This window comes from Pinus tabuliformis, chromosome 1_1 (assembly GCF_031772625.1).
Source record: "Pinus tabuliformis cultivar Carrire ecotype Pingquan chromosome 1_1, CPIR1, whole genome shotgun sequence".
Lineage (NCBI taxonomy): Eukaryota > Viridiplantae > Streptophyta > Pinopsida > Pinales > Pinaceae > Pinus > Pinus tabuliformis.
The window spans coordinates 971423249-971448655 of NC_142297.1; positions in this window are offsets into that span (position 1 = coordinate 971423249).

Below are 25407 nucleotides of genomic sequence, written 5' to 3' on the forward strand. Positions count from 1 at the left end.
GGTCCTCTCAAAAAGAAGAATTCAATGCCACAATTATATTCCCCAAAGGATCCGTTCAAAGTGGAATTTGGCCCTAGTTTCCATTTTTAACAAAAATAACCATCAATATCTTTTTCTAGCATTTTGGGTTGAATTCACAATAGTATGCTAAAAAGTGTCATTTCAATGTCTGGAAATTAGGATATATAAATGTGAGCTATATGCTCTACATATTTGGGTTATCTCCTTTTCAAATTTGAGCTTTTTTAGGCTACATGTTAATTGTTTGAACTTTGAACTTTGAAGAAATTCATGAATGGACTTTGTAAATACTCGAATGAATGGACTTCGTAAGGCAGTGATACCATAAATTGTGTTATTTCAAATATTTATCTTCCATATTTTCACAAAATACAATGTCCTCAATAAATACTTATATGTATAGATAACTATATTTAGGATTATATGTGTTGGAGTGCTTCCTTTATGTTTTACTATAATCTTGATGTTGACAAGCTTTAGCTAACTTTTTTCATCAATTGATCATAGAATATGCAAAAGGAAATGATTGCCAAAATGTGGCAAAAATTACATTTCTCCTGATTTCCTTTTTTATTGTTCATGATAGGATAATCATGTTGTAGGAATGGGTTATCCTACAGTTTGTTTCAATTTGTGGATTTTCTTTTGTTTCCTCCCATTTTTTTACAAGGATGTAGATTTCATTTTCATGTTGATGGTTTTTGCATGTATCTTATCTAGCCCCAAATGCTGGTAATGGAGCGGATCTTGAGAAGTAGTCATGGACACAGACTCTATAATAGGTTAATGTTATAATCCACTTACACCTGGCATTAGAAAACGTTTAATGGTCTGTGACATAAAGAAGAGTTATTTAACGGCAGGGTTGAAAGGGAAACCTCATGTCTTAGTTGTAAGTCATTTATTTTCATTTCTTAGTTGTAAGTCATATGTTTGATTTTGAGCTTTATCACATCAATTATTTGACTAATCCAATATGCATGGCCTGTATTTCTCACCCAATGTTAGTTGCTTGACATGGTTGATATAACATTCAATTCTAAGCCACTTTTATTTTAATTTAGAGATGTTATTGATTAAAAGGATGTCCATATTTTGATTGGTTTACTTGGAGCTCGATTTTTATTTTTTTTTAAATTCCACGTGGATGTTATTTTTTCAGGGTGAGCTCTTTGCACCAGTAAGGTCACATGATTCCTAGAACATAGGTATACAACAAGTGCATCTTTGGCCTTTGTTGTGTATCTGTTATTCTTTATATCACTAATGGATGATTATTGATTGATGTAAAATAGAGGATGGGAAGTTCCTACCAATTATCTTGACAAAACAAAATCAAATGGAGTGGTAGAATTTTGTTTTAAAGGGTGAGCCAAAAATCAACACTTGAAAGGTAGAACTTGAGAATAACAAGCTATCTGATCTGGATCTAGAGACACAACAGACCATGGAAAAAAAAATGATGGTATTGATGAGTCTTCCCTGCAAATAAGATCTAACTATTAGACCACTACCCAAATTTCAGTTATCTGCAATGACAATAGTGACTCTAGCTTTATTTGTATGAAAGCGACTTTGGCCATTGTCTTGTTCGTTTCCTATGAATGATTTTGATTTTCAAACTCCAACTAGTTTGTTGTTAAACTAATTAAAGCTTTGATGACAAACATATAGTTTTCAAAGCTCTTTTCTAAATCTATTTTCTTGAGAAAATTTGTCTTTCTACTTTAGGTACTATAGATTGCTACCATGTGACATATGTTATGATATAATTGCCTGGATAAATAGACAAAAGTGTTGTACAACAATCTCTTTTAAATCTAAAGAAACAAATTTCCAAATACAAAGTTTATTAATTAAGAATGTCTTTTAGACTTCTTAGCCAAATTATGATTATATTTCGGTAGGGGATTTTGTGTATTCTAATATTGTGTTGTCTCTTTGGTTTCTGTCATGTAACAATTGTTAATAAGGAATGTGTTCTTGAGTAGCAGACACACATCTTATTCTACTATTGACATGGATCTCCATGGTTTTCAAGCATGGCAACAAAAGCACAAATGTCAGTGGGATCTCCAAAGTTTGTGTTGGATGAATTTAATACTAGTGATGATTTTGATTCCTTGTCAGATAAAGAATGTCACAAGTCAAATTCAAATAAACGGAAGCAACTCAAGAATGAAGGTGAATCTATTGCTTTCTATCCAAGTTAATTTCTTTTATTTGTTGGTTGTTGTCATGTTTCGAGTACGGACTTGTGAAATTCCAAATTTCATGTTGTTTTATGTAAAGGGGATATATATATATATATATATATATATATATATATATATATATATATATATAATTTCTTTTATCATATGTCATTCATGGTTTCCGGAGATCTGTGTTACATTTTCATAGAAGTTTAGATATCATTCAGATATCTAAACACCAAACAATAACAACATTGAGATTTTTCTTTCACTCAACCTATAACATATTGCATCTGTCTTCATCAATGTTCTTCTTCCATATGCTATCCACTTATGACATTTCCTTTGCAATATTTGGTACATTTGCTAGTTATAGGTCATTTATAGATTATAAATGTCTTCAGAGTTTTACTTCTCATTGAGTATTCAACTGAACATATTGATTCTCTTATACATAATTATTTTTCCCTCCACCCACTTTTCATAGCTTCCATAACCATTAGGTAGGGACCTGCAACTTTGATGTTGCTTTTCTTGTTTAGTAAAATATTGTTGAGACTTTAATTTATTAAATGTTGTCGAATTTACAATTTATGAAGTTTCAAGGTCTAATTTTTAAAAGTCTAATTATTTAAAGGGTGCTAGCTCAATGGAAGAGCACCTGCTTTACAAGCACGAGGTTGGTGGTTTGATTCCATCGTTCCTTGACATCCATATGGAGTGGCGACGATCATTTTTTGGTGATGGAGGCTCTTTTGACCATCACCAATCAGCTTTGGTGACATTTTTCAACCCTCACTAAAATATGAAATGGTGACGGTTGCTATCTGTTATTATAGTCATTATTCGTGACGGACCTTGAATGTCACCACAACACCTATACTTCTGGAAATGTGGCTTTTGGTGACGGTCAACGAATGTCACCATATATATGCACCAATAGTGACGGCCATGAAAGATCCATCACAATAAATCGTTGTTGTTCATATGAAATGGTGATGGTCACTATCCGCCATTATAATAAATATTTGTGACGGACCTTGAATGTCACCAAAACACCCATACTTTTGGCGATGCCACCTTTGGTGGCATTCAGTTTTTGGTGATGAAGGCTATGGTCCATCACCATTTCCCATATGAAATGGTGATGGTCGCTATCCATCATTATAAATCATTATTGGTGATGGACTTTGAATGTCACTACAACACCTATACTTTTGGCGACGCCACCTTTGGTGACGTTCAGTTTTTGGTGATGGAGGCTATGGTCCGTCACCATTGCTCATATGAAATGGTGACGGTCGTTATCTGTGATTATAAATCATTATTGGTGACGGATATTGAATATCACTACAACACCTATACTTTTGGCGATGCCACCTTTGGTGACGTTCAGTTTTTGGTGACGAAGGCTCTTTTGACCATCACCAATGAGCTTATGGTGACATTTTTTGCCCCTCACCAATGTCCTTTTTTTTGGTAGTGTGAGTTCGACATAAGTTTGAGGTTGGTGACGAGTTATGGTTGGACTTGCATAAAGGGAAATTGACAAAATCCTATAAGAAGCTCATACCACTTTGACATGGGCCTTACACTATCACTAAGGCTATGGGTGATAATTCTTTTGAGGATAACCATACGATGATTTATATTACTTCAAAAGTAGGTATATGTTAAAATGAGCTATGCTTGATGGGGTGTAGGTTTAGAAAAAGTTCCTTAAAAAAAAAATGAAATGATCACACTATTACAGACATAAATTATTGTGATATTATACTTAACAATAGATAACTACACAAGAGATTTTAAAAATTGACATTTTAAAATTTATTTTGTATCAAAGCATATGGATCATTATGACTAAATTTTTTAAATATTACACCGCTCTAATATTATTTCTCTTATGACTAATTTTTTTAAATATTATCACTCTAATATTATTTCTCCTATGACTAATTTTTTTAAATATTATCACTCTAATATTATTTCTCTTACACACTCCAGGTTCGAGAGATGAGAATACCATTGTAGGCAAACCATATCTCTTCCTTTCTTGTTTTACAGTCCTCTCTACCTCAGATTTCCATAACCCAAAACATTTTTCTATTTATTTGGTGGATGAAATTTCCTCCGCCAATGCGGGAGTGGGAGTGGGAGAATGGTTGAACCACTCTTTCAATCGATATTGATCTAAAACCATACCCAGATGCAAGCACAGATGAATATGAGGGATCGGATTCGAACCCCACCATCGTGGTTGTTGTGACAGTGTTGTTGAAGGCGTTAGGGCGAAAATGTCAACCGAGATGGATTGAAGAAAACTCCACTGCATGTTACCAAGGCGTTCAGGGATGGAACAAGAGGTATGCATTCAATATGCCTATTTTTGGATTTGATGGCCTCCTATTATCTATTACTGGTGTTGTTGGTATCTATTGAGGACAAAGATCAGAACTCTTTTCGCTTATGTTCCTGTACTTCTTAGAGAAATTCTCCTTAAACATGGTATTTACTAGGCCCTTTTTTTACGAGGAAAAGGTTATATTTTTGTTCATGGATATTATTATAAAAGACTAGACCTATTCATCTCTAGAAGTTACCTCCAAAAAACTATGCATATTTTGCTTCTTTCTATTGTTGCATACCTCTAGGTAGGCTGGCGTATAGTTCTGATGCAAAAAAATTAAACAATCCTCTCATACAAAAAATGTACATTCAACTATGAGAAATAAAAAAATAATCCAAGAGTCCATTGATCAAAGGAAAGGCAAGTGGGAATATTTAGTGTGCATCCCATTTAAATATTCTTAAACAATCTATTCCCCAGGCTAAAGGTCGAGACCTTTTGATAGGAGATCTTCCCCTTGACTTCTTTCTCCGAAAATGTGAGCAAAGGAAACTTGGGTAAGCCCTCAACAATACCAAGAATTTCCTCATTAGTGATGGTAGATATTTTTATAGTATATACCTATTGAGTCATTTTATAGCACATTGAGAATTGTCAAATATTAGAAATTCTGGAAACCCATATTCTGCTGCCATCAACTTAGCCTTGTTGTTGAATCCTTTACCAATGCCTACCTTAAATCTGATTACATGAGACTCACTGGTATGCAAGATGTTTCCTACCCCTCCCAGTAGGGCTCACCTTGAGAGGCGCCATCAAAATAGGCCCAAGGCTTTGAGCGATCAATTTTGTGTTCTGCAATAGGACTGGAGTAGCACATTGGACAGGCTTGTTCACTAAATATTTCAAAGCGGAATGGTCAGTGAAAAACTTGAATGGGCCTCCTAGTAAATAGTTTATGAATTTTTGGAGTGAATATACCATCACAAGTGCCTCCCTCTCAGTTGTAGTATAGTTCTTTTCTACTGTGGACAATTTTCTACTGGTAAAATAAATTGGGTGGTTGAGGCTGCCTTCCCCCGACTGAGCCAGAACAACACCTAGAGCAATGCCTGATGCATAAATGTGGACATGGAACTGTTTTTTCCAGTCGAGGTAGACCAAGATCAATGTAATTACTAGTTTTTCTTTCAGTATGTTGAGTGCACCCTCACATTCTTCTGACCACACGAATCATCCAACATTCCTCAATATATTTTCCATCGGTGCAATAATCGAGGCGTAGTTGCGGATAAACCTCTTGTAGTACCCGGTATGTCCCAAGGTGGATCTGAGCTATTTTACACTTGTGGGTGGGTCCATATTCATGATCACTGCAACCTTAGAAAGATCTACACATACTCCTTCTTTGCACACTATGTGGCCCAAAAGCGTGCCAAAAGGGACTACAAATATGCAATACTTCTTCAAATTTAGCGAGATCTGTAGCTGTATACATCAATCGAACATGATTCTGAGCATACTGGAGTGTTTCTTCAACATACTATAGACTATCCAGTCATCCATATAGACTTCTAGGAACATGTGGACGTAATCTCTAAAGGTGGAAATCACAATTCTTGACAACACTGCAGGTGCATTCTTGAGACTGAATGGCATAACATGGTAGGAATAGGATCCCCATTTCGTGGTAAATGTAGTTTTCTTCTTATCCTCTTCTATAATCCTAACTTGGTGATAACTAAAGAATCCATCCATAAAAGAGTAGGCTTCATTCCCCGCTACATTATCTAGAACTTCATCACTGAATGGTGTAGGAAAATGATCATGCACACAAGCGTTGTTCATACTGCAATAGTCCACATAGACCCTTATCTCTATAATGTATTTCTTTTTTCATATCACAATCAGACTTACCCACTCTTCCTTCTCCACTGGAAATATAAGACCTACTTCTAACATCTTGTCTATTTTTCTTTCACTTTCTCCTTAGCCCTTGGGTTCAGTGGGTATGGTCAATGCTTTACTAGCTTTCCATATGGTTTTAGCATGATTTTCATCTCCCCTATATCTCCCTTGATCCACTTCAATTTTGCGACTGATGAAGGGAAAAAGTCTTCATATTCTCTCAGGAGGTTGAAAATTTCCTTTGTAGTCTGCTTATCCTAAAAATCTCCAATTGAGGCTAACTTGGGTTTGTCATCGGTCCTGATGTTATGTTTCCGCAAATTCAATGGGAGTAAATGTGGATCATCGTTGACAAGTCCATCCTTGATATCCCTTTCCTCTTCAATTTTGAGGAATGACAGATGTCATAATTCCTCCAAATCATCTTTATCCGGGTCTTTGTCCACCTTCCCACAGGCTATTGCTTCATGATATTTGGACTCGTAGATATGTTGTAAAGTATAATGATCTATGCACCCCTCCATTAGCTGACTCGAGGTGAGAAGAATCCGCTTGACAGCCTGCAACACCTCAGTCAGCCTCTTTTTGTGGTCTAAAAATCAAAAGCTACTGACAAACTAATCAACCAAAATGTTTCAAACAATGTAAACTTTGAAATGGGAACTATAAACTCAAAATGGGAACTCTGGCCAAAAAACCCCAAAAAAACATAAAAAACAATGCTAAAAACGAAAAGTGTGTATACTGGAACGATGTTTTTATTTTTTAGGCGTTAATTTTGAACATGTTTTAAAAATGGCAGTTACTACGAAATTTACTATGAAATTTTCGTGCAAAATATAGCTTCAAAATGAAAGTGATGATATTGGAATAATGATTTTTTTTTAGGGTCAATTTTCAAAATTTTTAAAAAATGCTAATAAAACCAAATTTTTATGTGTCAAACAAAGTTGTTTATGAGGAAAAAAAATACATTAATGTTTTTGGTAGATTATCATTTTTCTTTCCTAAGTATAAATTTAACATGTTTTCAACCATAACATGCTAGATACAAAAGAAATTGAAATTTTTTCAACTATAAAATTAAAAAACCATGACATTATGAACAAATTACATCACTAGATGAATTCAAAAGTCATTATTTGTATATTGAATAAAACATACATTATATCTCTAATTTAATATTGCATTGTAGATATTTTAAAAAATAAAATTTATCATAATTAAGACATATAATCCAACAACATAAAAATGCCTCAAAACTTCTCATTTAACACAATATGGAAAAAGATACGATGCATACATCAGTTATATAAACTGTCTTAAACAATTATTCAAAATCACTCATATTTTCTTTCACACCATCAGAATTCACATCTTGGATACTTCTTGCCCCATATTAGTGTTTTCCCATCAAGATGTTCCATATTATTCTCTTTCATCAACTAGTGCCCCATCTGAGTCCACATGCATGCCCAACATTTTAGGTTTCAAAATTCTTCTAGATCTACGACTGGTTTCAGCAGACTCCCACGTCAACACTGTTCCTTCTGGTAACAACCTTTTCAGAATCTCTATCGTCTTGAAGCGAAGAGTTACTCTCTTTGTTAAATTGAAGTCATAAACAAGTATGTCAACATCCTCCAATTTTAATATGTCTGTGCGGCGGCGATTTATATTTGTACCCTTTCTTTTTCTTTTTCCACCATTTTTTTTGTCAACTACCATCTCTGGCTTATACACACCATTGAATGGGTGTGTATTTGTGGCATACCAATGTACTTCAACACTTGTAACATCCTCATTTTCTGTAAATACCTTTATAACTTTAGCAACCCAAAATGGATAGCCATTGGGATCTCCATTTGCTAGCACTGCAATCATGCAACCCTCCTTAATATCCTGTATTGAACCCCTCTAAAGGTCTTCCATGGCTTCATGTTGTGCACGAGATCTTCTGGAACCAATATACATCTCTCTTTCCGCTGCCTGTGAAGAATTAATAATACCTTGAGATTGTTGCTGTTCAACAATGTTTACTTCCTCATGTTCATTCGACACATTTTGTGGCCAAATAAATGGATTTTTCAAAGGTATATCTTCATTTTTTGTTGTTGAAATGATATCACTTTGATTATTGAAAAATGACTCCCACCAAACTGAATCAGTAATGTCAAAGTACTCATATGTATATCTAATACATTTTTTAATTTCTTCCAGGCAATCAAAATAATTTATATCTCTGTTCTGTCTGCGTGCATTCTGAACTTCACCAACTGATTGTAATAACAATATTTTTGATGCAAATATTGGATGATCTGGAATGAACTTCAAAAATTGCAAACCTGATGACGGTAACCATTCTGCAGTAGTTGAATACTTCTTGCCCCATATTAGTGTTTTCCCATCAATTTTTTTGATACGAAATTGATGTTGGAAGCTAATGTCATTAAGTTGTTCAATGCATTTCCCCTCACCATATGATCCCATAATAAACCTTCGCATGTCAACAATTTCTTCCAACACATCAAAAGTAGGCTCTGGCATGTATGATTTCTTAATACATTCAATTAGTGATGGCAAGCTCCCAACTTCCTTCCTCCTCAATGTGACTGAAAAACGACTGAACATCTGATCAATATGGTCATGAGTGTGCCCAACAAGAAGGAAACCAACCTTTACCTTTTGAAAAATTCTCAATTCAACAAGCATGTTTAGATATCCAAAAACAACCTAATTTTTTCTTTCACGAAAAGTGTTGTCCAATTGTAGATACAAAACTTCAGGAAGATTACCAGACCAATGAGAAATCACATCATGAATTATGGTTATGGTCAGATTTGCATCATTATGAATATTTGGAGCTGTGAAGTACACCCTTGGCAACATTTTCCCATTGAAGACCATACAACCGACCAAGTGAAATTGAAAAAAAAATTCCTCCTGTAAATTTTTGGGTGTGCGAACAAAATGTGGTAAAAGTGTTTTCTTCTGGTCCATACCATCAATTATCAAACCCAAATATTTATTTGGATTATCATAACAATTCTTTCTATGCTTGTACAACTTCTTCCTTTCGTTTGTTTGTTGTTCACGATGCTCTTGAAGTTCTTTGACAATTAAATCTATACAACATAAAAGAAATTCATTAAGAAATATGTTTTCATAGTTGATGACTATACAATTTTAAAAGTTAAAGTTATGAACGCTTACCTCTTTCTGAACCTTCACATTTGTCCCTTTTTGATTTAAGAGAAGCACATGTACTGCAAATCCCCATCCTTGTCTTCTTAGGAATACAGACATTGTTGAATTCTTTCTTCCATACCTTCACAAAATATTGATATGTAATAAACTGGCCATGTCCCTTGACACCTTCTGCATATTTTTTATATAAGTTGTAGATTTCTCGTCTTGAAAAATTATCTGGAATATGTATTGTCTCTCTATTTGGCATACACTCTCCATGCTTTGAAAAGAAATCTTTCATCCATGACATTGCAATATTTGATAATGGCCCAAACTGTCTTTTATGACGTACTTCTGAATAAAATGTGGGATCCTTTTCCAAATTTTATTGAATTCTCGAGAGACGAAAATTCCCAATGGAATGAAACATTTTGAAACCTTTTCTACAGATAAATAAAGTCCCAATATGATAATCATAACCTGACAATGTTGATTGCATGCACCCAACTAAATATGAATTTTTCATGCTTTTATTCATTGACAAATATCTCTTCGTGCTTTCTAATGCAAATTTGAAATCCATATGTTTCAAGCAATCTTTTTGGCAACATTCACTTGAAATGAGAGCACTGATAGAACTTCTTCTAGTCAGATATTCTGCTCTACCCCTTGTATAACTAGAACAACTTGCATTGATACGAAAAGGTCTGCTCCTTCTCCTCGATACAATATTTCTTGGCAACATATCCATCATTGGATCATCATTTGTATAAGGCTTTTCATCATCATTAAGAGGAATGTTATCCACACTATTATCAGCTCTGCTTTTCAAATATTGACTTGGAGGATATTCTTCATCTTCTGCTTCTTCAGTGCTACTGTCGTAGTCCTTAGAATTCGGACTGAATGGAAAATATGGCTCGATGTTTAATGGATATTCTTCCTCATGTGCATTGTCAGTGCTACTCTCATAGTCCATAGAATTAGGACTACGTCGAAAATGTGATTGTTTACTTATTGAAGATGCTACATCCTGTCCTTTGTCACTACTACCTTTATACTCATTACAATTAGGACTAAGTGCATCATCCTGTCCTTCATCACTGCTACTCTCATAGTCCTTAGAATTAGGACTAAGAGGACACAGTGACACTCCATTCTTTTGAAATTCATCATCATGCTCTTCATAACTATTGCTCTCATAGTCCAGAGAATTAGGACTAAGTGGACACTGTGACACTCCAATCTTTTGAAATTCATCATCCCACTCTTCATCACTGCTACTCTCATAGTCCTTAGAATTAGGACTAACTGGACATCGTGACACTCCATACTTTTGAAATTCAACATCATGCTTTTCATCACTACTGCTCTCATAGTCCTTAGAATTAGGACTAAGTGGACACTTTGACACTCCATTCTTTTGAAAATCGTTATCACGCTCTTCATCACTACTGCTCTCATAGTCCTTAGAATTAGGACTAAGTGGACACTGTGACACTCCATTCTTTTGAAATTTTCCATCATGCTCTTCAAAACTGCTGCTCTCATAGTCCTCAGAATTAGGACTAAGAGGACACCGTGATACTCCATTCTTTTGAACTTCACCATCATGCTCTTCAAAATTGTTGCTCTCATAGTCCTTAGAATTAGGACTAAGTGGACACCATGATACTCCATTCTTTTGAACTTCACCATCATGCTCTTCAAAACTGCTACTCTCATAGTCCTCAGAATTAGGACTAAGTGGACATCGTGACACTCCGTTCTTTTGAACTTCACCATCATGCTCTTCATCACTGCGGCTTTCATAGTCCTTAGAAGTAGGACTAAGTGGAATCTGTGACTCTTTATTTATTTGAAATTCTTCATCCCCTCTTTCATCAATGTTGCTCTCATAGTCCTTAGAATCGGGACTAAGTGGAAGAATTGACTTTCTATTCATAGTGGAAGAATTCCCGCTATATTCATCGATATGAATAGAGTTGTTACGCGATGAAGATGTTGATGGTGTATAAATCGAAACTTCACTATCAGAACAATCCATCCCTTTCAAATAGAAGATGTTGAATGATACAAATGGAGAGTCTCCTAAAGATATTATATAGCTTAAAGAATGAAATTTTCCCTCCAAAACGTTTCGCGAAAATATTTCCCTCCAAAAATTTTCGCAAAAATATTTCCCTCCAAAAAGTATGTTAGATTTATTTACCTTCCTTATTTTGTTCTACAATTTATTGAAAAATGTAAACTAAATTTTTTTATGAAATAAATCATTAAAATTAAAATTTTAAACTACAACTTCTACATTAATTATTTTAATAGTTAAAGTATATAATATTTACCAAACAATTGAATTTTTATTTTTTAGATTTTTATAATATATTCTAAAACAAATTATCCCACATTCAACCCGTTGTAAAACAATTCTACAATATTCGCTTTATACTATTTTAAAACAAATTATCCCACATTAACCATACAGTAAAACATCTCCGTAATTTCACTTATATATTAAAATTTCATTATCACTATTAATCACATCACATCCAAGCTTTCTGAAAAACGTTGAAAGACTCGTGAATTTGTGGAGAAGCTACATCGCTATCAACAACATATTCAACGAAGAATTCTCGCAATTTAAAGGTAAGTTAAATCTTTTTCCTCAAAGATTTTTTTTTTTAAATTAATAATTTTTCTGAGCCAAAATAACAATTACATCCGTCGTAAGCATGATGGGCCCGATCAAACTCAATCGCCCAATACCCATGGGTGGACCGCCGTGGTGTCACGGGGTGGGCGGGGAGGTCGGGTGGGCGGGCTGGGTGTGAGGGCGTGGGGGGCGATAGGGGGTGTGGGGGTGGCCCAGCGGCTCACCCGCCTGTCGTGGGGTTGGGCGATTCTCAGAATCGCCCAATCACCGCGACGGGCAGGTGAGCTGCTAGGGTGGGCGCCACAGCCCGACTCGTCCCCTACCTCCAACCCCCCTCTCGACACCCTCACTACCTTCACCCACACCCCGCACCCCTACCCCCTTAATCCCTACCAACCCAACGCAACACCCGCTTGAGCGCCCTCACCCTTCCCCCTGCCCAGCCCGGGTGCCCTCCCAACCCCCCCCCCCGTCCCAACCCTCCCAACCTCCCCCCGCCGGCCCGGGCGCCCTGCCAACCCCCCCCCCCCGCCCGGGCGCCCACACAACCCCTCGCGCCCCAACCCTCTCACCCCCCACTCCCCCGGCCTAGGCGCCCTCACCCGCCCCCCCAACCGACCCCCCACTCGGCCCCGGCACCCTCACCCACCCTCACCCGGCCCCCACCCCGACCCGGACGCCCTCACCCGCCTCCCCGCCCGGGCGCCCTCACGCACCCTCACCCGCCCCCCCGCCTAGCCCGGGCGCCCTCACCCACCCTCACCCGCCCCCCCGCCTAGCCCGGGCGCCCTGCCAACCCCCCCCCCCCACCTGGGCGCCCGCACAACCCCCTGAGCCCCAACACTCTCAACCCCCCCCGCGGCCCGGGCACCCTCACCCGCCCCCCCAACCACCCCTCCACTCGGCCCCGGCGCCCTCACTCGCCCCCCGGCCCGGGCACCCTCACCCACCTTAACCCGGCCCCCACCCCGGCTCGGGCGCCCTCACCCACCCTCACCCGCTCCCCCACCCGCCCGAGCGCCCTCACCCGCCCCCTGGCCCGGCGCCCTCATTCGCCCGCCCACCCGGCCCGGGCGCCCTCACCCGCTCGCCTGCCCTGCGCCCTCACCCGCCCCGCCCGCCCAGGTGCCCTCACCCGCGCCTCTCACCCAAGCGTCCTCACCTGCCCCCCTGCCAAGCGCCCTCACCCGCCCACCCGCCCAGCACCCTCACCCGCCCACCCGACGCCCTCGCCCGCCCGTCGCCCTCACCTGCCTCACCTGCTCGGGCGCCCTCGCCCGCCCGCCCGCCCACCCGCCCGACGCCCTCGCCTGCCCAACGCCCTCACCCACCTCACCCGCCCGGGCGCCGTCATCCATCCGCTAGCCCGCCCGGCGCCCTCGCCCACCCGCCCAGCGCCCTCACCTGCCTCACCCGCTCGCCCGCCCATGCGCCCTCACCTGTCCAGCGCCCTCACCCGCCCGCCCGCCCGGCGCCCTGACCCGCCCGCCCGCCCATGCGCCCTCACCTGCCCAGCGCCCTCACCTGCCCGCCCGCCCGGCGCCCTGACCCGCCCGCCCGCCCGCCCGGGCACCCTCACTCGCCCACCCCCCCGGGCGCCCTCACCCACCCTCCCTCGGCTGCGCCACCCGGGCGGCCCGCTCCCCCGCCCGGCAGGCGGCAGGGCGATTCCGGGGGGCGCGGCCGAGGGAGGGTGGGTGAGGGCGCCCGGGGGGCGGGCGGGTGAGGGCGCCCGGGGGGCGGGCGGGTGAGGGCGCCCGGGCGGGGGGGCAGGCGGGTCAGGGCGCCGGTGTGGGCGGGCGGGTCAGGGCGCTGGGCGGGTGAGGCGGGTGAGGGCACCGGGCGGGCGGGTCAGGGCGCCGGGCGGGTGAGGCGGGTGAGGGCACTGAGCGGGCGGGTGGGCAAGGACGCCAAGGGGGCAGGCGGGTGAGGGCGAGCGAGCGAGCGAGGGCGCCGGACGGGCGGGCGGGCGAGGGCGCCCGGGTGGGTGAGGCGGGTGAGGGCGCCGGGCGGTCGAGGGCGGTGGGCGGGCAAGCGAGGGCGGCCGGCGGGCGAGTAGGTGAGGGCGCTGGGCGGGCGAGCGGGCGAGGGCACCCGGGCAGGTGAGTCGGGTGAGGGCGCCGGGCAGGTGAGGGCAGCCGACGGGCAAGGGCGCCGGGCGAGCGAGCAGGTGAGGGCGCCGGGCGGGCGGGCAGGCGGGTGAGGGCACCCGGGGGGGCGGGGGGGGCGGGTGAGGGTGCTGGGCGGGCGGGCAGGCGAGGACGCCGGGCGGGCGGGCGGGCGGGTGAGGGCGCCTGGGTCGGGTGGGGGGGTGAGGGCACCCAGTGGGTGGGCGAGGGCGCCGAGCGAGCTGGCGGGCGAGGGCGCCCGGGCGAGTGAGGACGCCCGGGCCGGGTGGGGGAGTCGGTGAGGGTGGGTGAGGGCGCGCAAGCCGAGGTGGGGGTCGGGTGAAGGTGGGTGAGGGCGCCCGGGCCGGGGGGTAGGTGAGGGCGCCGAGGCCAGGTGGAGGGGCGGTTGGGGGGGTGGGTGAGGGCGCCCGGGCCCAGGGGGGGGGGTTCAGAGGGTTGGGGTGCGGGGGGTTGTGTGGGTGCCCGGGCGGGGGGGGGGGGGGGGGGGGTTTTGGCAGGGCGCCTGGGTCGGGCGGGGGGGTGGGTGAGGGTGGGTGAGGGCATTCGGGCGGGGGAGCAGGTGAGGGCGCCCGAGCCGACGTGGGTGGCGGGTGAGGGTGAGTGAGGGCCCCCGGGCCGGGGGGCGGGTGAGGACGTCGGGGCCAGGTGGGGGGGCGGTTGGGGGGGGCGGGTGAGGGCGCCCTGGCCGGGGGGGCTGAGAGGGTTGGGGCACGGGGGATTGTGTGGGTGCCCGGGCGGGGGGGGGGGTTGGTAGGGCGCCTAGGTCGGGTGGGGGGGCGGGTGAGGGCGCCTGGGCGGGGGGGCGAGTGAGGGCGCCCGGGCCGGGGTGGGGGGCGGGTGAGGGCGCCAGGGCCGAGTGGGGGGTCGGTTGGGGGGGTGGGTGAGGGCGCTCGGGCCGGGGGAGGGGGGGTTGAGAGGGTTGGGGCGCGGGGGGTTATGTGGGCGCCCGGGCAAAGGAGGGTTGGCAGGGCGCCCGGGCCGACGGGGGGGGGTTGGGAGGGTTGGGGAGGGGGGGTGGGAGGGGTGATGGGTGGGGAAATTGTTGATCATATAAATAAAAAATTTATGATATATTTTCGTTGTTAAATTAAGTTAATATGTTTTTATTATTTATTGATTTATATGTTTCTATTTTTCAAGAAAATGGCATCAAAGAGAATTTCAGTGAATCTTTCTAGACCAAAGACTCTTAAAGGTGCATCTTCAAGAAACATTGGTGAACGAACTCCACCTGAGCTCATGAATACAAATCTTTCAAGTGATAAGAAGATGATTTCAGACTGGAAGAATTCGAAAGAAGTGAAATTTCCATCAAGAATCCGGTATGTGAAAGAAAGAGAAAGCACAAATGTGAATATATATCTATATATTGATATACCGAATGATAATGGAATTTTTGAGGTGATGGGAAGAGTCATAGATATGTGTTCGATACCAGACACTGAAGTTGTTTACATACTTACAAAGGCTCACAAGTCACATGAAAGGATTAAATACCGACTATCATATTCATTGTATGACACGAGAGATGTATCTACAAAGTTGTGTAAACAAATCGTAAATGAGATGACACAAAACATCGTAAGTATTGTTATTTATATTTGTATTTTGCATTCTTGAAAGTGTCTTGCTATATTTTTTAGCTTTGTTTTTTATTGACATATGATATTTTGTTTGGCAGAATTTTGTTGAAAGTTGTTCAATTAGGTTGGGAGGCATTCATTTCATAGAGCATGATATCATGAAAGTTGTCAGCAGTTTTTACTCAGTGTCAGAAGAAGATATGGAAAATAAGCAAAATGTAGTAATTGATGATGCTACAAAACTACATCCAAAGAATCAGAAAAAAAGGCCTCTGGTGGATAAATTTAGCAAGGGTAAACAAGTTAGTTTTGATAACGATGAAGTTGAAATTGACAGTGAAGCATATGTTGCCATTACTGAAGATGACATTGGAACTGAGAAGATCCATAAAAAACCAAAAGTAACAATGCCCAAGAATAAATCTGTTGGGAATGTTATGACCAAGAAAAGTAAAGTTGAAAATTTTGAAGCAGTCATTACCAGCAGTCAAGAACCTAGTGAAACTTCAAAAGAAAGCAGAGAAATCATTACACCAGGAGCTGATTTAGAGGATGGCTGTTGGGTCCCTATAATACTAGTGATTACCCCATTACTATTGTAGTTATACCCCTTATTAATATTGTTGTGCCCCTATTTCCCCCATATTGTTATTACTGTGCCCCATAGAATCCCTCTATTGTTATTTTTTGTAGCTTTATATTATTATTGTTAGGTCGGCTGGATTATATTGTGACTCCTTAGACTCCTATATATAGAAAGGAGGTTTTGTCATTTGAATCATCAAAGAATTGTTCATTTATGTAATGTAAAGGAGGTTTCCCCCTTGAAGAGGCTGAATTCTAAGGCGTTGATCTATCTTTTCTATCTTTTCTTGAGCTGGTTTCATAACATTTGGTATCAGAGCTTTGGATTCTAGGGTTTCGCTGCTCCAAACAGGTCATCATGGCATTTTCACTATAACTTTTTTTCTGTGATGTTTCAGAAGTTGCAAAAAAAACCCATTTGAGAAGCAATCGCGCTGAACCTTGGGTCCAAATTTCAGATCTTTTCGCACTATATTTGCGGAGATATGATCTGAGGAAGTTGGTCTTTTTGCAGACTCCTGAATTACATTCTAAACAGGTGACCTGGGGAAAATCGTCATAACTTTCTCTCTGAAGATTGGATTGAAATTTCGTAAGAAGGTACAGAAAGAGGACAGACTGTAGTTTCTTGTATGCATTTTTCAGATCCAAAGGTCGAAACAGTGACTTGTGGCACGTCGTACAAGTTCGCTCTACTGAACTAGTCTAAAATCAAGTCACTGTGGGAGATTTCGCATAACTCTTCCTTGGAGAATCCAATTTGGGTCAGACTTGTGGCATTGGAAAGAGGACATAGAAGGCTACTACAAGTCACAATTTCAGAACTGGATGATCCGAAATTACAGAGATACATCAGATTCAATATCAGGCTTCTACAAAGTGAAAAAAGGTGTGTAGTTTTTTTTTAAATTTTTGCGTAAGCTTGGTTTGAAGGAATTCAAAGGGCATAGTAAAGCATTATTATCGGTAACTGATGCCCCGAGGAAAGAAAATGCAAACACCTAGTAAGGAACCTGAAAGCTCTAGCATGACTCATGAAGAAGAGGAAGAAATGCTACATGATATATCAAAATTACAAGAACAAGTGCAACAAATGTCACGCTCACAAAAGCTAACAGAAGCTAAGATAAATGGCGTGGAATCTAAGATAAAGGGTATGGAAGCTAAGATGGATGATTCGAAGACAGATTTGAAGAGAGACATGACAAATTTGAAGACAAACATGGACGAATTGAAGATAAATATGAATAAGTTGCTACAAGAAATGGGCACTAAGGGTGAAAGGGTACTAAAGGAAACTCATGATGAGAATAAAAGAAATGTTAATCATGATTCCATAGACGCTAATGTTGGATCGAAGACTCACCATATTCCAAAAATCGATATGAGGAAGTTTGATGGCAAGGATCCTGCCACATGGATATTACAGATGGAGCAATTCTTCGATCTCAATAATGTGCAAAACACACAAAAGGTACGTATGGCAACTTTATATTTGGAACCAAATCAGTTTGTATGGTATCAATGGCTTTGCTCTCGTAAACAATTTATCACTTGGGCAATTTTTACGGAAGAATTGGTAGCACATTATGAGGATACAAAAAGCAACACTTTTTTTAGCCAATTGATAAGTCTCAAACAAAAGGGTTCAATAATGGAGCACATTGAGGAGTTCCAAAAATTGAACATAAGGGTAAAAGATATTCCAGAGGAGCATAGGATTGATGTGTTCATAGGGTCTTTAAAGGATAATATCCAACATGATGTTCGCCTTTGGGAACCTGATTCATTAGAGAAGGCATTCAGGTTAGCAAGAAAAATGGAAAGCAAAATTATGGCAACCAGGAAGCATACCACTCACAACTATAAAGACGGAAGTGTTGTTGCCCCTAGTCTTCCACAACCTATAAGGTTGACACCACAACAATTGGAAGAAAAAAGAGCAAAAGGGCTTTGTTACAGTTGTGATAGCAAATACACTAAAGGTCATAAGTGTGCTGAGAAGAAATTATTCTACATAGATTGTGAAGAGGAAGAAGAAAAGGAGCAAGAAAGGTCAAAAGAAGAGGATATACTCCAGGAACAAAGCCTAGATGAAGAACAAATAAATCCGACCATATCTTGTAATGCATTGGCGGGAATTACCACTCCTCAAACCATCAAGATAGAAGGACAAATCAAGAAGAAAAAGGTAATAGTGTTGATTGATTCAGGAAGCACCCACAATTTTATTCATTGTAGGTAGCAAAAGAATTGAATTGCTTCCTATATCCAGCACCAGAGTGTCAAGTGATGATTGCAAATGGAGGAACAATAAATTGCTCTGGAAAGTGCCATAATATCAAGCTATCCATGGGAGAATATGTATTGACTAGCCCAATGCTTTCCATTCCAATGGGAGGTGCTGATGTTGTACTAGGAGTCCAATGGCTACAATCCTTGGGTACAATAGCTTTTAATTTTCAAGAACTTTTCATGAAATTTTCTACGGAAGGAAAGGAAGTTGAATTAAGGGGTATTGCAGGGAAACCAGGAAAGATAATCAGCTCTAATGGTATGACAAAGCTTCTAAAAAAGGAGCAAAGAGGTGTAATTGCACAATTATGTTCGCTAGATGTTTCCACATTGGAATCATCTATTTCTCCAGATCTCCAAAAAGTCTTGGACAATCATTCCAAGGTATTTGAGACTCCCAAAGGTCTCCCACCTATGCGTGATCATGATCATGCTATTCATCTGATTCCAGGAAGTGTTCCTCCAAACATCAGGCCGTACAGATATCCCTATGTCCAAAAGAGTGAAATTGAACGTATGGTTGCAGAAATGCTAGAGGCTGGTATAATTCAACCGAGTCAAAGTTCTTTCTCTGCTCCAGTAGTATTGGTGCACAAGAAGGATGGATCATGGCGCATGTGTCCAGATTATAGGGAGCTCAACAAGCTCACTATTAAAGATAAGTTCCCCATTCCTGTCATTGATGAATTGCATGGATCAATTTACTTCACCAAGTTGGATCTTCGTTCAGGATATCATCAAATCAGAATGAAGATTGAAGACATTCCGAAAACAGCATTTAGAACTCATGAGGGTCATTATGAATTTTTGGTCATGCCTTTTGGCCTTACCAATGCACCTTCAACATTTCAAGGTTTGATGAATTCAATTTTCAAACCATTCCTTAGAAAATTTGTGTTAGTATTTTTTGATGATATACTAATCTACAGCAAGTCTTGGAAGGATCATGTTGAACATGTTGACAGGGTGCTACAACTATTGGAGGAGAAACAATTATATGCAAAAAGATCCAAATGTTTCTTTGGAGTCCAGGAGGTGGAATATTTGGGTCATATTGTATCTCATGAAGGAGTTAAGGTAGACCCTAGCAAAATTAAAGCCATTAAGGAATGGAAAATCCCCACATCCATAAAGCATCTGCGAGGATTTCTTGGGTTGACAGGGTATTATCGCAAGTTTGTTAAGAATTATGGGAGAATAGCAGCACCTCTAACAACATTATTGAAGAAAGATGCATTTTCATGGACTCCGGAAGCAACAAAGGCCTTTGAACATCTTAAAGAGGCAATGTGCCAAGCACCGGTCTTAGCTACACCGGACTTCACAAAAACCTTTATTGTGGAATGTGATGCTTCAGGAAATGGAATTGGTGCTGTTCTAATGCAAGATGAAAGACCCATTGCTTTTGAAAGTCGTCCAATCAAGGGAAAGTTTTTAAGCAAAGCTATTTATGAGAAGGAAATGTTGGCAATACTCCATGCACTTAAGAAATGGCGACCCTACCTAATGGGAAGACACTTCAAGGTAAAAACGGATCATGATAGCCTTAAATACTTTTTAGAACAAAGATTATCCTCTGAAGAGCAACAAAAGTGGGTCACAAAGATGTTGGGTTATGACTTTGAAATCATCTACAAAAAAGGGAAGCAAAATGTGGTGGCAGATGCACTCTCAAGAAAGGATGAGGATGTGGAAGCATTGTTGTGCGCCATTTCTATTATCCAACCAGATTGGATAAACGAAGCAAGGGAGGAATGGAAGAATGACGAAGAAGTGTGGGCACTTATTCGAAAGTTACAACAAGATTCCAGTACTTCTGATACATTTAGCTGGAAAAATGATTCGTTATGGTACAAAGATCGCTTATACCTCTGTAAGAATTCCCAGCTAAAACAAAAGATTCTTATGGAATTGCACACTTCTCCCTTAGGAGGGCACTCAGGATTTTTAAAAACTTACCACAGGGTTAAGAAGGAATTTTTTTGGGATGGCCTTAAATCAGATATTCAAAAGTTTGTGGCAGAATGTTTGGTTTGCCAACAAAATAAAGTTGAAACAATTAAGACACCGGGTCTATTACAACCTTTATCCATTCCAAGCCAACGTTGGGAGGAGGTTTCAATGGATTTTATCACAGGTTTACCCAAGTCTGAGGGAAAGAGTGTCATCATGGTGGTAGTTGACAGACTTACCAAGTATGCACACTTTTGTGCATTATCACATCCATTTAAAGCCAGTACAGTTTCTACTGCATTTATGGAAACAATTCAAAAGCTACATGGAAACCCAAAGATTATTGTAAGTGACAGAGATCCCATTTTCACTGGAAATTTTTGGACAGAATTATTTTCTTGTCTTGGTACTCAGTTAGCTCATAGCTCATCTTATCATCCTCAATCTGATGGGCAAACTGAGATAGTAAACAAATGTTTGGAAGGATATCTTCGTTGCTTTGTATCTGATAAACAGACACAATGGGTCAAATGGTTGCCTCTGGCTGAATGGTGGTATAACACTTCCTTCCATACAGCAACAAAAATGACCCCATTTATGGCACTTTATGGGTATCAACCACCATCCATCACATCATATTTAAGAGAAAATTCTAAGGTTCAGGCAGTGGAACATCACATCGAACATCAACAACAAGTCCTCCAACTCTTAAAGGATAACCTCGTGTTGGCACAAAATAGAATGAAACAACAGGCAGATCAACATCGCAGTGAAAGAAGTTTTGATGTAGGTGATTGGGTATTCCTACGGCTACAACCATATAAGCAAATGTCCCTCAAGCAAGCTAAGAAGGATAATAAATTATCACCAAAGTATTATGGTCCGTACAAGGTGTTGCAAAAGATTGGTACTATGGCATACAAATTGGAGCTTCCTGCAGCTTCTCGATTGCACCCAGTTTTCCATGTTTCATGTTTAAAGAAGGTTATAGGCGACAAGCTCCCAGTTCAAACAATATTGCCAGAACTTGACGAGGAAGGAAAAATTATATTGGAACCGGAAGCAGTCACAGAAACAAGAACTCGACAGCTACGAAATCGATCAATTTCAGAGTATCTTATCAAGTGGAAGAACTTATCCGCTGAAGATTCCACATGGGAGGATGAGAATTTTATGCAGAAGTATCCAGAACTACTCAAGCGTTGAGGACAACACTTTTTTGAAGGAGAGGGGCATGTTGGGTCCCTATAATACTAGTGATTACCCCATTACTATTGTAGTTATACCCCTTATTAATATTGTTGTGCCCCTATTGCCCCCATATTGTTATTAATGTGCCCCATAGAATCCCTCTATTGTTATTTTTGTGGCTTTATATTATTATTGTTAGGTCGGCTGGATTATATTGTGACTCCTTAGACTCCTATATATAGAAAGGAGGTTTTGTCATTTGAATCATCAAAGAATTGTTCATTTATGTAATGTAAAGGAGGTTTCCCCCTCGAAGAGGCTGAATTCTAAGGCGTTGATCTATCTTTTCTATCTTTTCTTGAGCTGGTTTCATAACATTTGGTATCAGAGCTTTGGATTCTAGGGTTTCGCTGCTCCAAATAGGTCATCGTGGAATTTTCGCTATAACGTTTTTTCTGTGATGTTTTAGAAGTCGCAAAAAAAACCCATTTGAGAAGAAATCACGCTGAACCTTGGGTCCGAATTTCAGATCTTTTCGCGCTATATTTGCAGAGATATGATCTGAGGAAGTTGGTCTTTTTCCAAACTCCTGACAAAGAGAAACTTAATTGATGGCGGTCGCACATTTCAACTTAATGTTAGGCAAACCTATAAAGCAAGTGAAGGAAAATGTCAATATCAAGTTAGAAAGCCACATCATATGCATGTTCACAACTTGAAGACATTGATGAGGTACAATCCATATGCTCATGTGGTTAGTTATGTGCTTCTTGTTGATCCACTTCAAGTTCCCAACAAAGAATCTTTTGATAAGTCAAAATGTTTTGAATACAATTATTATGTGCTTGGGGGGAACCATTCTATAGAAGCTCAAAGACAATTGATGGATGAATATCCTAATAGCCCACGTTTTGAAACAATGAAATGTATCATTTATGCTGGTTTATCAGATACAGAAGCAAAGTTAGTGGTATGGGATCATAATTCAGATAATGAATATAGGATGTCTATGACTTTCATCCAAAGGGTTAGATTTATTCATAGTGAATTTGAAGAAAAATGTGGCGGGGATAGGATAAATGTTACTGCAGATTTCCGAAAGGAATGTTGTATGGAAATAGGATATCAAATTGCAGAGAAAACCAATTCAAAAGGTGGAAAAGGAAACAAAAATAGCGATTTATTCAGAGGTGTTGATAACATTTTCCAATTGGCATTTAGAACTGGAGATGTTTGGAAGTTGATTGATGAGATTTTTAGCATGTGGGAAGACATTGCCATTAAAAACCAGAAGGTCAAAAAGTCTAAGCCATTGATATGTGGCAACAGTAAATTAGCTCCTGAAATGAAGCAGCTTCCAGACGATATGACTATCACACCTTGGAGGGAGGTGCAAGGAGTGAAAGATGATAAAATTGTCAAAACAATATTATCTCGTGTGAGGTCAGGGGAATTATCATTGGAGGAAATGTCTGAAGAATTTCAAAAGTAAGTTTGTTGAATTATTTTTATTTATTTCTAGATTATAATTATATTTTAAATAAAACATGTTGTTCTTGGTAGTATTTGTTATACATATCATTATATTAACTTTTTGTTACTTTATCTATGCAGTCACAAAGTTTATATGAAAATTCAAGAACAAATGGTTAGATTGTTGAATGAAGATAGTTGGGATGATGTTGTACGCAACTATCCAGATTCAAGTTCTACATCAACATTAAAAGCTTTTTATCTTGCATTTAAAAAGGTATCTTGATTTATACATTCATTTTTATTCACCTGTGTACTATTTTTAATTTATAACTTACACATATATTTGTTTATTTTATAAAATATGAGGAAGGATGATAATGGAGCGCCAGATAGTTTCAAAACCTTTATTGAAAAAATAAAGATCGAAAGAATCAAAAAGCAACGTATTAAGAATGTTCAACTTGATCCAAGTCTTAATCATTTCATTTGGAATGGGCTAGACACTATTCAATATCAAGTAATACAAGGCGGCTGTGAAGACATTGCTAAACTCATACCTAAAAGGGATTATGCCCTAGTCATTGCAGATATTCCCCATGGTTTCAATATTCCAAACATTGACTATGATAGTGACCCTTATACTTATCAAGCTCTTAGTAAAGTGGTTGCAGGATTTGTAGAAGTCACGTCATCACCATTATGGAGATTTGTGACATTTCATTCATACACACAATTGGAAATGATATTGTCAAGCTTCAAGGGGAAAACAAATTGAAGGATGCAGCATACATGGTAAGACATTTAAAATGTATATTTGATTAATGTTGAAAAATTTATTTATGTACAAGTCAATTGAACTTTTACTATTTCATGTTACAGGAAAAAGTCAAATCTTCTTAACAATGAAGATCAACAATTTATAAATGATTGTGAGTTCATTCATATTGATAGTTGAGCAAAAGATGATAGCCATATGTCTATGATTTTTAATCGGGTAGACGAAAAGAGTCATAGCCAAATACTGACTTATGATGCTGTTGTGAGAAAACTAACATATGAAGACAAAGAAGCAAAAGGAGAGATAGTTAACATTTATCAAAAACCACAATTATTGATTAACTATCTTATAGACATTTGTTCAGATGAAGGAGATTGGGTTCTAGATTTATTTTCTGGCTCAGGTAAGTTTTATTATATGGAATTGAATTTCAATATGTTATTTTTTAATTAATATGTCATTGTATTAATTTAGTTCATTATTTCTTTAGTGCTTGATAATTAGGTACAACACTAGCATGTTGCCTTCAAAAAGGAAGAAATTGCATTGCAATTTAAAAAGATCCAGTACAGTGCAATTTCATTCAGCAAAGAATTAATGCTCTTCGATTTCTTCCAGATGCAATGCAAGAAATTGGGATGAAGAAAGGGGACTTTAGTGAATCACGTGTGGCAAAAAAGGCAAAGGAACCCCAACCACCATTACATGGAATGTTTGGAAAGACATACATTGGGAGATTCACAGACATCAAAGACCCATTAGAAGAGGAAAATGAGCAAAAGGAAACAGAAAATATTGTGGAAGAAGACAATGATGAAACTCTAGAGGACGAAGAGTTTGGATTACGTGACATTGTTGATTAAATTTAAGTTATGCTTGTAAATCAAGCTTTGCAATGTTTTGACTTTGACATTTTATGAGAAGAATAAACACTCAATTAGGATTGTTATACGTTCAATATTTGTAATATGTAATTTTCGCATTGATTTTTAAGTTAATCATTATTTTTTGAAAAAAAAAGTGATTATTATTATTTTTTTGACATGAAATTCATAAAAAAAGCTATTATTTAACCATTTTTAGTTAAAATTATCATATAAAAAT